Source organism: Kogia breviceps, chromosome 11 (assembly GCF_026419965.1).
Source record: "Kogia breviceps isolate mKogBre1 chromosome 11, mKogBre1 haplotype 1, whole genome shotgun sequence".
NCBI classification, from domain to species: Eukaryota; Metazoa; Chordata; class Mammalia; order Artiodactyla; family Physeteridae; genus Kogia; species Kogia breviceps.
This window is the reverse complement of record NC_081320.1, coordinates 29,916,305-29,927,801: the sequence shown is the minus strand read 5'-3', so window position 1 is coordinate 29,927,801 and position 11,497 is coordinate 29,916,305. Positions and strand designations below refer to the sequence as shown.

The window sequence follows — 11,497 nt, the reverse complement described above, 5'->3', positions numbered from 1 at the left end:
AAGTATAGTCTGTATGTTGGTTTTGTGGCTCACATGCCATACTCTTTTCTTGTACTTAGAAATAAGGTAGAGAAAGTTACTTTGTAGAAAAAGAATATATATATATTAGTGAATAATTGAAGACACTCTTCTAAATCAAAACCAGTTCTCTTAACTTGATGTTTTCTTCTTGGGTCACATTATGAACTCTTTCCGTGGCCACAGGGCATGTGTACTTTTAATTTCAAGGACTGCTGATATTCCAGGATGTGGCCATCGATTTCTCTCAAGAGGAGTGAGAAAGCCTGGACCAAGATCAGTGGGAATTGTACAGGGATGTGATGTGAGAGAAGTATAGGAACCTGCTCTCCTTGAGTGAGGATACCGTCCTTCCAGAATTCCTTATCCAACCAGAGGGTTTAGAGTCCTTCATTGGCAGAATGTCTCCTGGAAACTTCTGCTTTCTACAATAGGGTTTCAGATTGCAACGTTTCAGGACAGATTGGGAGTTTGTGGGTATAATTTATCTTTGTCTTTTTAAATTGCAGCCTCCCTTTTAATATACTTTGCAACTGCTTGGGATGTGTCTATATGAACTGTGTACTATTGCTTCTGTTAGAGTCCTTACAATATTTTATTGTCTTATTTTCTTTAACAATTTTCCTTGGATTCTTTGGACTTAAGGTATATTGAAAAGGAGACTGCGATTCTGGGACTTCCTTGGTCTTGCAGTTGTTAAGAATTCGTCTGCCAATGCAGGGCACACGGGTTCGATCGCCGGTCCAGGAAGATCCCACGTGCCACCGAGCTACTAAGCCAGTGGGCCGCAACTACTGAGCCTGAGTGCCACAACTACTGAAGCTGGTGTGCCTTGAGCCCGTGCGCCATTTATTTTTTGGAGAGTAAAACCACCTCTGAGTGATTAAAATTTAGACCAACTAGTCAGAATGCTTTATCACCTTTTCTTCTAAAACACTGATCAACGGAACAAGTTGTACTAGGGATAACAGTGGAATTTTATTCTGGAGTTCTTATTGGCAATATGGTTTATGACCTTGATGCTGGATCACGACATTTCAATGGTATAACTGCTGTTAATTGTTTGTTTGTTCAACGATTAACGTCTTGCATGATCTGAGTTCACACTGGAATCATCCTTGTTGGTTTCTGTCTATTGCAGATTTCTTCCAGTATGAAAGGACAAGAGCAATTCGGCTTACTTTACAAAATGTCTTCAAACTAAATGATGATATAATCTACATTCAATTAATTTATACATACCCTACTGTAGAACAGGGTTTGTTATGGTGGCAGAGCCCGGTAATTATGTAAAGCAGAAACCTTTATCTGCACTGGTTCAAGTCCTCTTCTTAAGAATATGTTTATAATCAACATTCTTTCACAAATTACCCAATGTAATTCACCATAACATTCCTCATATTAACTAAATGGAAAAACCTAGGCTATATACAAATCCAGAAAGGGCCAAAAATCATCAGTCCCCATGGATTATTACAACCCATTGCTGAGGTATTCAAATTACTTATTAAGGAACCACTATGTCCATCAACATCATCTATTTATATATTATTGCCCCCAATGCTAGCCTTAACCCTGGCTCTCACAACATGAATTCCTCTTCCCATATCTTATCCACTAGTTAATATAAATGTAGGCATATTATTTAGATTAGTCATATCACACCTAGCCATTTATTCCATCCTCAGATCTGGATGAGCTTCACATTCAAAATACTCACTGGAGCTCTAGGGACAATAGCACAGACAATCTCATACAAAGTAATGTAGCAGTTATCCTATTCTCAGTCTTTCTGATAAATGGATCATTTACACTTTCAACAGTAATTATTACACAAGAACACCTATGACTAATTTTCTCCTGACCCCTACCCAGAATTTGATTATCTCCGCAGTAGCAGAAATCCAATGAAGCCCCACTTGAGTTAACAGAAGTAGAATCAAAACCTGTATATGTCTTCAGTGTAGAAAATGTAGCAGGCCCATTCACGCTGTCCTTCCTAGAGAATATGTCAATTTCCTTATAATAAACATTTCCACAACAATCCATTTTTAGGTGCATTTGACAATCCCTAGGTGCCAGAACTATAGATTCTTTCATTTTGTGAATATAGTTTTTTTCAAAAATAATTTTTATAGTTTTACTACCTTTAAACAAAATGTACTCCATTGCTGTGGAATATTCCTTCATAGGGGCGTGCATGGTTCATTTCTGCATCGCTTGTGCTGGCCTTCAGGTTCTTTCAGGTTTGGCTCCTGTGGCTGCAGAGTCCGTGTCCATGTGTCCTGGTGCAGGGCTGGTGGGTTTGTGTTCAGCTGGGAGGAGCACTGCGGATCTGTGTGCACGGACTTCGCTATCTGAGGCCCGATTGTCTCAAAAGTGGTTGCGTTCCCCCGCCGCGTACCAGGCTTTCCATTGCTCCACATCCTGCTGATATTTGATACTATGTCTTTCATGTCTGCCATTCTGGTAGGTGTATGCACAGTATTTTTCTTAGGGTTTTAATTCCTCAGGTGTTAGTGAAGTTGTGCATCTTGTGGTATTCATGGACTATTTCCTGTTGTTTTTTAAAAAGTTTTAAAACTTGTGGTCCAATACACATAACATAAACTTTACTATCTTAACCATTTTTAAGTGCACATTTCAGGGTCAAGAAGTATTTCGCACTGTTGTGCAAATCGGACCACCCTCGTCCTCCAGAACTTTTTCATCTTGCAAAATTGAAACAGTCCCCATTAAACACTCACTCCCCATCGTCCCTCCCTCAGCGCCTAGAACTCAACATCCTACTTTCTGTCTCTATATTTCTGACTGCTCTAGGGACCTTGTATGAGTGGATCAAACACTTTCTTTTTTGTGTGTGTCTATCTTACATCACAGAGCATAATGCCCGCAAGGTTCATCCCTGCTGCAGCCTGTGTCAGAATTGCTTTCCTTTTTAGGTTGAATAACATCCCCTTGTATTGATGGACCATGCTTTTATTCTCCATTCATCCATTAGTGGACACATGCAATATCTACATTCATTTCTCCTGTCATAATATTTGTGGAATAACATCAGAAAGTCCTATGAATCAAAAGTCATTTGTGGGCATCCCTGGTGGCGCAGTGGTTGGGAGTCCGCCTGCTGGTGCAGAGGACACGGTTTCGTTCCCCGATCTGGGAAGATCCCACATGCCACGGAGTGGCTGGACTCGTGAGCCATGGCTGCTGAGCCTGCGTGTCCAGAGCCTGTGCTCCGCAACGGGAGAGGCCACGGCAATGAGAAGCCCGCGTACCGCAAAAAAAAAAAGAGGCATTTGCCATTATTTTTTTTCTTAAACTTTTTATTGTGAAAAACATCAAAGCTAAGAAAAGGCAAAAATACATGTCAGCTTCACTTGTGTTCAGTATTTAATGCTTTACAGATTCACTTTATTCCCTGTGTGTGTGCTATGCGTGTGCATGTGCCTGTTTGCATACATATGCTATGCATGTGCATAGGTATGTGCACTTGCACACATTAGTGTGTGCATGGGCATATGCATGCATGTGTGTTCATATGCTAGTGTGTGAATATATTTGTGCTGTGCACGTGCGTATGTTTGTGTGTGTGCTGTGCTTGCCTGAGTGCACACCTGTGTGTTTGCTGGAACCACTTGCAAGTTGGTTGCAGGCTGAACTGTGCCCCCGATATGTCCGCACGTACCTGCTCTAACAATCCTGTGTAGCCATGTAAAGGTCACAGATCTCAGGGATTTAAATGGATGGAGCAGGATGGCCTGACACAGAGTCTGTCTTCCAATGACTGTCACTGTCTCAGTAACATCCTTCACATCTTCTTTAAGCCCCATTCAGGGTCCAGTTTAGATCCCCATTACATTCACTCACCTGCTCCAGTTCCCCTAAAGCTACAATGTCACAGTTGGAGAGCCCAGCCAAGGCTGGGGGTGCCCCTCCAGTTAGCCTGGCCTCCAGGCCCTGCAGTTGGCTCCTGTGTTCCCATCTCTCAGCCAGGCCCCGACTTGGATGGGGCCGCCACCTCTTTCCTCACAGGGTCCCATCGCCCAGTCAAGGGGGTTCATTCTCCCCAAACACAGTATCAGGAGTGGGGCAGTGACAGTGACAGTCCCCACTGGGTCTCCTTCATGTGAGATCCTGTACTGTGGGAAGAGCAGGTGCCCTGCCCTCGGGGGTGGGGGGCTGTGGGGTGACCTGCGGCCCACGATGGGCAGGCGGGTCCCCGGGTGGGGCGAGCCAGTGTGCAAGGAGTTCCACGGTGGGTTCTCCTCTCCAATGGCTTCTGTGTCCCTACTTCTCCCCGTGCCTCCCCTCGAAGACAGCTCAGTGTCCATGCTGGCTGTCAGCCCCAGGGCATGAGGTCACCTGACCGGAAGCCATGGGAGCCATCAGCCACCGCCTCCTCTACACACACACACAGACGCACACGCTGCAGGGAAGCAGGACCTGAGTGCAGGGCTCTCAGCGGCCCTGAGCGCCCTGCCTGGAATCGGCCAGCGGAATGGACAGACCGGATCTCCCGGCCCGGAACATGCAGGACTGTCCTGCCTGGGCTTCCAGTGTGGCCACCTCCTTCTGGAAGCCTGGGAGGCTGGAATCAGGCCACTTGTTGTCTGTCCTTGCAGCAGACTGGGCTGCACTATAAGAAGAAGTTCGTGGCTCACCCGTGGATCCTGACCATCAGGTGGCCAGAGAAATTGGTAACATTTCTGTTTTGCCTGTTGAAATGATTAATGACAAAGATTTTGTTCAGTTTCCTGATGTGGGTGTCCAAAGATGATAGACCCATGTGTGTGATCTGTACCTCCTATGAGATCAGCCCTAAGCTAGTTTAAACATGATCAAGTTTTGTCTATGTGGTACATTTAGACCTCTGCATGTCCCGTCTACTGATTATGTTTAGAGCTAACCATGTGTTGTCTATGATAAGAACATTTCGACCTGACCATGTCTGTGCTAGGACTATAGGGACCTGGGTAGAGACCCGGCCTGGCCTCAGCACTGGGAAGCTCCATGCCTGCATCTGAAGGTCAGTGCTTAGATGTCCGGGGTCTGGAGCTGAGGTGGGCTTGTCTACATAACAGCTTCTCTTCTGAGTGTGGTGACCTGGTCCTCGCAAGGGTCAGTGCTATGGTCGGGGCCTTCGTCTTAATCCCTGCAAGGCTCACCTTCCCTGGGGCTCGTGGAGAATCCTCAGGAGGGCTACCTGGCAATAATTCCAATTCACCAGCATGTACATGGTGCATAGAGAGGCAGGTTTAGCTGGTGAATTGATTGCCGGATACCTCAGAGTGGGCAAAAGGCCGATGGGTAACAGCTGAGGCTGCTGCTGACCTCTCCTTCCAGTCTACTGTCCCTACTCAGCAGTGTCCAGAGCTTCCCCTTGGCTTTCAGCCCTGCTTCCCTGTGAGTTTTCTCAACATGTAGGTGAGACGAGAAAGGACTGAGCCTGCCAGCACCAAGGTCGTGTGTTCAACTCTAGCATGAAAGCTTTAAAAACAGTTAAAATCACACAGAACCAAAGGGAAAAGAGGAGTTCTCTGGGACAAGTGTGGTGAGAGGAGACCCACCTGACACTTTTTCCCATCCCAGGAGGTCCCAGGAACCCAGCTTGTTTCCACATTAGGGGAGCCACCAGCAGAGCCATGGTGTCCTGACCAAGGGGACGTGTGACCCCAGGTGCAGGGTCTGCGGAGGTGAGGTCACCCTGGGACTATGGACATGTGACCCAGGTGGAGGTGTCTGGGGAGGAGGGGTCACCTGTTGAGAGAGAAGGTGTGACTTTAGGTGCAGGGTCTGGGGAGGTGTGTCACCCTGGTGAGTGTGGATGTGTGACCCCAGGTATAGGGTGCGGGGACTGTGTGCGTCTTACCACATCTTCATGGGTCAGGATCACATGTACGGGGAGACTGCATATGTGCTCTTTGCCTGCACTGCGTCCTGTCCCCTTTGAGATTTCCAAACTGCATTAACAGTGTTGCCCTAGTTAACCTGTGGTTCCTTTACTTCTCTTAATCTGGTCACAATCATATGAGGTCAGTCATGTTTGAGCGTGTTGCTACTCTGTGTTCTGGTGAGTGACAACACTTGGTGGTATCCTATTAATATCATAGCATATCATATGCCTAATCTATGGGGGTCACCACGGCCTGGGTCCCCCTGGACAGAGGTCAGCTGAGCACAGACTAGCGCCCCCCCCCCACCAAGAATGGTCTCCCACATGCTCTGTGAGGGTACCGTGATGGCCCCTAAGGTAGGAGATTGTGTCTGGGCCTCCAACATCTGTGATGAAGAGGAGTCAAAATGGAATCTCAATTAACAAGACATAATTTTAAGAATTTATTTTAAGTGAAATAAAACACGTCACGTACCCTTTACCATCATCACCATTTTAAGTGCACGTTTCTGAGGCATCAGATCTATTCACTTTCTCGTGGAGCCATCACCACCACCCCTAGAACTTTTCATCTTGCAAAACCCAAATTCCACAACCATGAGAGTCTCCCTCTCCATTCCCTCCCACTGCCCTGGCCCCCATATCCACTTCAGTCCCTGAGTTGTCGACTCCAGGGCACCCACTGGAGTGGAATCCTGCAGTGTTTGCTCACGGGTCATTTTGGAAGAGCTGACTTTCAGTCTGAAGCTCTGCCTGTTTGCATCTGAAGAATTTGCATTTAAGGAGAGGGTGTATGAGGAAGGGGGTGTATGAGGGACAAAGGTGTCCGGGGTGCAGATGAGCCAGGACCTGACCAGCTGCCTTTTGGGTCCTCTGGTCCCATCTCTTGGTCTGTGCCTCATCTGCATCATCACTGCCCCCACTGGCACCGCTGGGCTGTTGTTGTCTGAGTGAGATTCCCCTGGTGCCCTTGCTCTCCTCCCCTCCTCCTGCTGGTTGGGGCGGGAACTGCTTGCTCTGTGGTCTCTACTCCTGAGGCACGAAGGACCCTGTAGCATGGACCTGAAGAGTGTGGGGTGTGGTCCCAGGAGCATGGGGCCGACATAGGACACAACATCAGGGCGTGACAAGTGCTAGGGCTGCCTCATCACTGACAGAGAATGTTGCCAAGATCCTGCTTGGGAGGGCATGGTGGGTGGCGTGGCACCCTAGAGGCCCCATTCCTATCCTGGAGCTTGCAAAGTGCATCCCCATGGGCTCCAGATTCACTCCATATCTCAGCCATATCACTCTGTCCAGTCTTGAACTCACAAAAACGAGCTCCCTTGTCCACAACATAGGCCTGGTCCTGTTGGTATTAGGATTCTTTAATTTAGGCGTCCTGGGATAGCAGCTCTTTTTAGGCCTGAGAAGGAACAGCTCAGGAGCGTACAACAATTTCAGATGAAACTAATATTCAATGACTATCTCTAACTACTCGGTTGTTGACTTCTATCAGTATTTATTCTCCTGGTTTTAGCTCTGATGTGGGGATTACAGAGAAGTCAACATTTAAATCTTCATTATCTGTGTATTTGTAGCTTCAGTATCATTACTGACCCATAGTTTTTTATGGTTTGAAAGAGTTATTCATTTCATGTATCATGTAGAGGATTTACAATGATGATAGGGCAATTAAGATTACAATAATGGCTAGTAAATTGTTCACATTTTCTCTACCTGTGCATCTGTTGTATGTATATGAGTTAGTTTAGATGTCAATATTAGTGAAATAATATAGAGGACTAGAGAACTTATTTTAAAAATCACTATTAATGTGTGATGATGAAAATGTAAAAGTTCTTCCATAATCGGTGATGTTGTATCTTGAGAACCTAGATGAAATTTATATGCCATAGTGATATACAGGATTTTAGCCTATGATTTAACTTTGACCAATCTACATTACTTTTTACTTTTATCTCATTTATTGAGAAAGGCATAATTGTTACGGTGTTGGCTTGAAACTGGTTGAAAAGGACTTGAGTCCTTCCTTATTTTACACTTACATAGATAGGATTCTTGAAACATAGGATATGGTGGAGAGCATTTGTGTAACCATTCTAGGTTAGGAGTAGGAGTTTCCACTGCTAAGACTTCTTGTTTAGATGCAAATGCTTTTCAAAATATGAAGAGTATTAGCATTACTGCTGCTACTGAGATGAATGAGCCTAAAGACAAAATATTTCATGTTGTGTGTGCCTCAGGGCACACAGACTAACGTAGTGACATCCCTGAGAGGCCAAGAAAGTGCTGCAGGAAGTCATATTTACTACTACAAATATACTTGTGAAGTGAATTTTTGCTCATGCTGAGTTAACTGTAAAACCTGAGAATAGTGGGAATCAGTGTAGGAGCCTCCCATAATAGTGAAGACTGCTCCCATGGACATTAGGTCATGGAAGTGTGCTACTACATAGCATGTATCCTGGAGCACAATGTCTGGGGTTGAGTTGGCTAAGATGATTCCTGTCACGTCCCCGGACATGTTCCGGGGCCACGTCCCTGTGAGAGACGTGCGGGATCTGGGGCGGGGCGCCAAGCGCCAAAGGGTTTGCTGGGTCCCTCCCGCCCTGGGCTGGGAGGTCGCCAACCCCTCCACCACCCCGCGGTACCCGAGACCTCCATTCCCCTGGCTGGGCGGGCAGCGGGGCCCTGCCGGGGCGGGCTGGCCGCGGGGCTGGCGGTAAGGCGCACGCGCCAGAGAAGCTGGGCCTCAAGAGGCAGCCCGCGGTCCCCAACCCTGCGTACGGCCATACCACCCTGAACGCGCCTGATCTCGGAAGCTAAGCAGGGTCGGGCTTGGTTAGTACTTGGATGGGAGACCACCTGAGAATACTGGGTGCTGTACGCTTTTTGCCTCCCGCCCCGCCTTCTCCTTTAGTCGCCCGGGGCTGAGGCCGCCTCCGCCCCGGCCGGGCACCGCTGCAGGCCCCCACCTCCTCAGGCCCCTCCCACCACAGCGCGCGCCAGAGGGGGCGCTCCCCGCCGGCCTGGCCGGGGCTAGGGCGGCCAGAAGGCGGCTCTGGAAGGCAGCGGCACACCAGACGCTCTGGCGGTGGCTGGCCCGGATCCAGACTCCGCCGCAGGGTCGGGGCTAAGATACACGCCCATGAGTGGAAGTGCCGTATGCGCTGTAGCTCTGTTTTTTAGATGTCTTAGGAAACACCATACACTTCTCCAGAGTGGCCGTTTGCAATTTACATCCGTTCCACCAGCATAACAAGGCTCCCTTTTCTCCATGGCTTATCCTGAATTTCTGGGTTTTACACTTTTTCACGATGGCCGTTTGACCGATGCGAAGTGAGACTTCTTTGTACTACTGATGTGCATTGCTCGCTTGTTTCGTTGGCCAAAAAGGGCGTATGCGTTTTTTCCCTGAATATATTCAGGAAAAAAACGCATACGCCCTTTTTGGGCCAACTGCATCATTGTTGAAATTCTGCCGCTTTTCAGGTGCTTTAAAGGCGACTCCAATCTACCTCTTGAAAACTGTTTCCTCCAATACTGCCTTGATCTCAAATCCTCTTCATTTCCTTACCTCAGTATATTTTTGGACAATTGTTATCATTTATAACACTGCAGGTTTGTGAATTGCAGTGCCCCTGAGCTCCATTTTTCAACTCGCCTTTTTGGAGTTGGCCGCAAAACCACAGGATTGCGTCAGGCCCTTTTCTGGTTCCAGGGGGCAGGCTGAGCCTTTGGTTAATTCTTCTTCCTGATTGGAAATTAGAGTGACATGTGCCTGTCCAAACACCTAGAGCTGGTCTCTCATTGGTTCCCCCTCTTCCCGTTCATCCTCTGGACAAATTGCAAACTGTACGAAACAGGAGGTTAAATAAAGGTGCTGATTCTCCAAGTGCGGAGATTGTTAGTAAAGCGGCTGGAATGGCAAACCCGAGCACCAGGGATGAAAAATGAGATGTGTTTTAGAAACATTTCCTGATCACACAATGTACCATCCTATGAGTTTCCCATGCATGTTTTAGCTGTAGGAAGATTCCCTTGAACCTGGAGAGTTGGGACCCATGGAATGGGTACCACGCAGTATTACTTTAAAGGGTCTGCATTTGCTCACCCAACCTCACCAATCCTCTTGGCCCCAAGAGTGTCCAGCCTTATGTCTCATCCAGTTGTGTGTCTAGATGTGGTCAATCAAGGTTTCATCACAGCCGCTGAAAGAATTTTGTAAGAATGTTTCTTTCACTGTTTGCTTTTTTAATTTTTATTTTTTTATAGTTTATTTTTTAATGGGGTTCAGCTGATTTTCAATGCTGTGTTTATGCCGTTTTACACCCAGCTGATTCACTTACAGAGAGATATCAATAAATACTTTTTTTTTTTCGTTACGCAGGCCTCTCACTGTTGTGGCCTCTCCCGTAGCGGAGCACAGGCTCCGGACGCGCAGGCTCAGCGGCCATGGCTCACAGGCCCAGCTGCTCCATGTCATGTGGGATCTTCCCGGACCAGGGCACGAACCCATGTCCCCTGCATCGGCAGGCAGACTCTCAACCACTGCGCCACCAGGGAAGCCCAATAAATACTTTTTAAGATTCTTACTAGGCAGATGTATTCTTCTGCAGTGAATAGGATGTGTTGAGTCCAGTTCATTGAGCAATGAGTAGGTCATGTCTATTACATATTTGGTTTATGGAACGGTATCTGTGCTCACTTGAAACTCTCGTTTTATGCATCACCCCACCTCACCTTTCCCCTTAAGCAGCCATAAGTGTGTTTTCTAAATGTGTGACTCTGTGTTCTGTTTTGTAATTCAGTTCATGTGTAGCAATTTTTCGAAAACCCCGGTAAGTGATATGTTATCATAAGTTTCTTTTTCTGTCTGACTTATTTTACTTAACATCATCGTTCCTAAATATACTCATTATGCTGTTAGTAGCCTTATGATATTGATTTCATGGCTGAGTTATATTCCATTGTACATAAGTACCACAACTTGTTTACCCATTTTTCTCTTTCCTAGGATATTTTCAGTGTACCCAAGCCGAGGTCCTTGCAAACCAAGCAGCCCTAAACTTTGAGGTGCCCGTGTTCTGTCGATTTTTGGTTCTCTGAATATATACGCCAATGAGTGGAAGTGCCCTATGCATTGTAGTTCTGTTTTTTAGATGTTTTAGGAAACACCATACACTACTCCAGAGTGGCCGTTGGCAATTTACATCCCGCTCATCAGTGTCACAAGACTCCCTTTTCTCCATGGCCTGTCCTGCATTTCTGGTTTTTACACTTTTCCAGGATGGCCCTTTTGACAGATGGGAAGTGAGACTTCTTTGTAGTGCTGATTTGCATGTCCTGCTTGTTTGGTTGGCCAAAAAGGGTGTATGCATTTTTGCTAAATATATTTAGGAAAAATATATGTTTTGGCCAACTGCATCATTTGCGAAGTTCTGCCACTTTTCATGTGCTTTAAAGGCGACTCCAACGTACCTCTTGAAAACTTTTTCCTGAAATTTTGCCTTGCTTTAGAATCTTTTTTGTTGCCTTACCTCAGTGTATTTTTGGAAGATCGTTATCATTTATAACCCT

The 11,497-nt window shown here is 46.6% G+C and overlaps 1 pseudogene; it reads left to right on the top strand.

Moving 5' to 3' along the window:
• The first annotated feature begins 8,698 nt into the window (after positions 1–8,698).
• On the top strand, positions 8,699–8,807 carry LOC131766123 (5S ribosomal RNA; annotated as a pseudogene).
• The last annotated feature ends 2,690 nt before the right edge of the window (positions 8,808–11,497 follow it).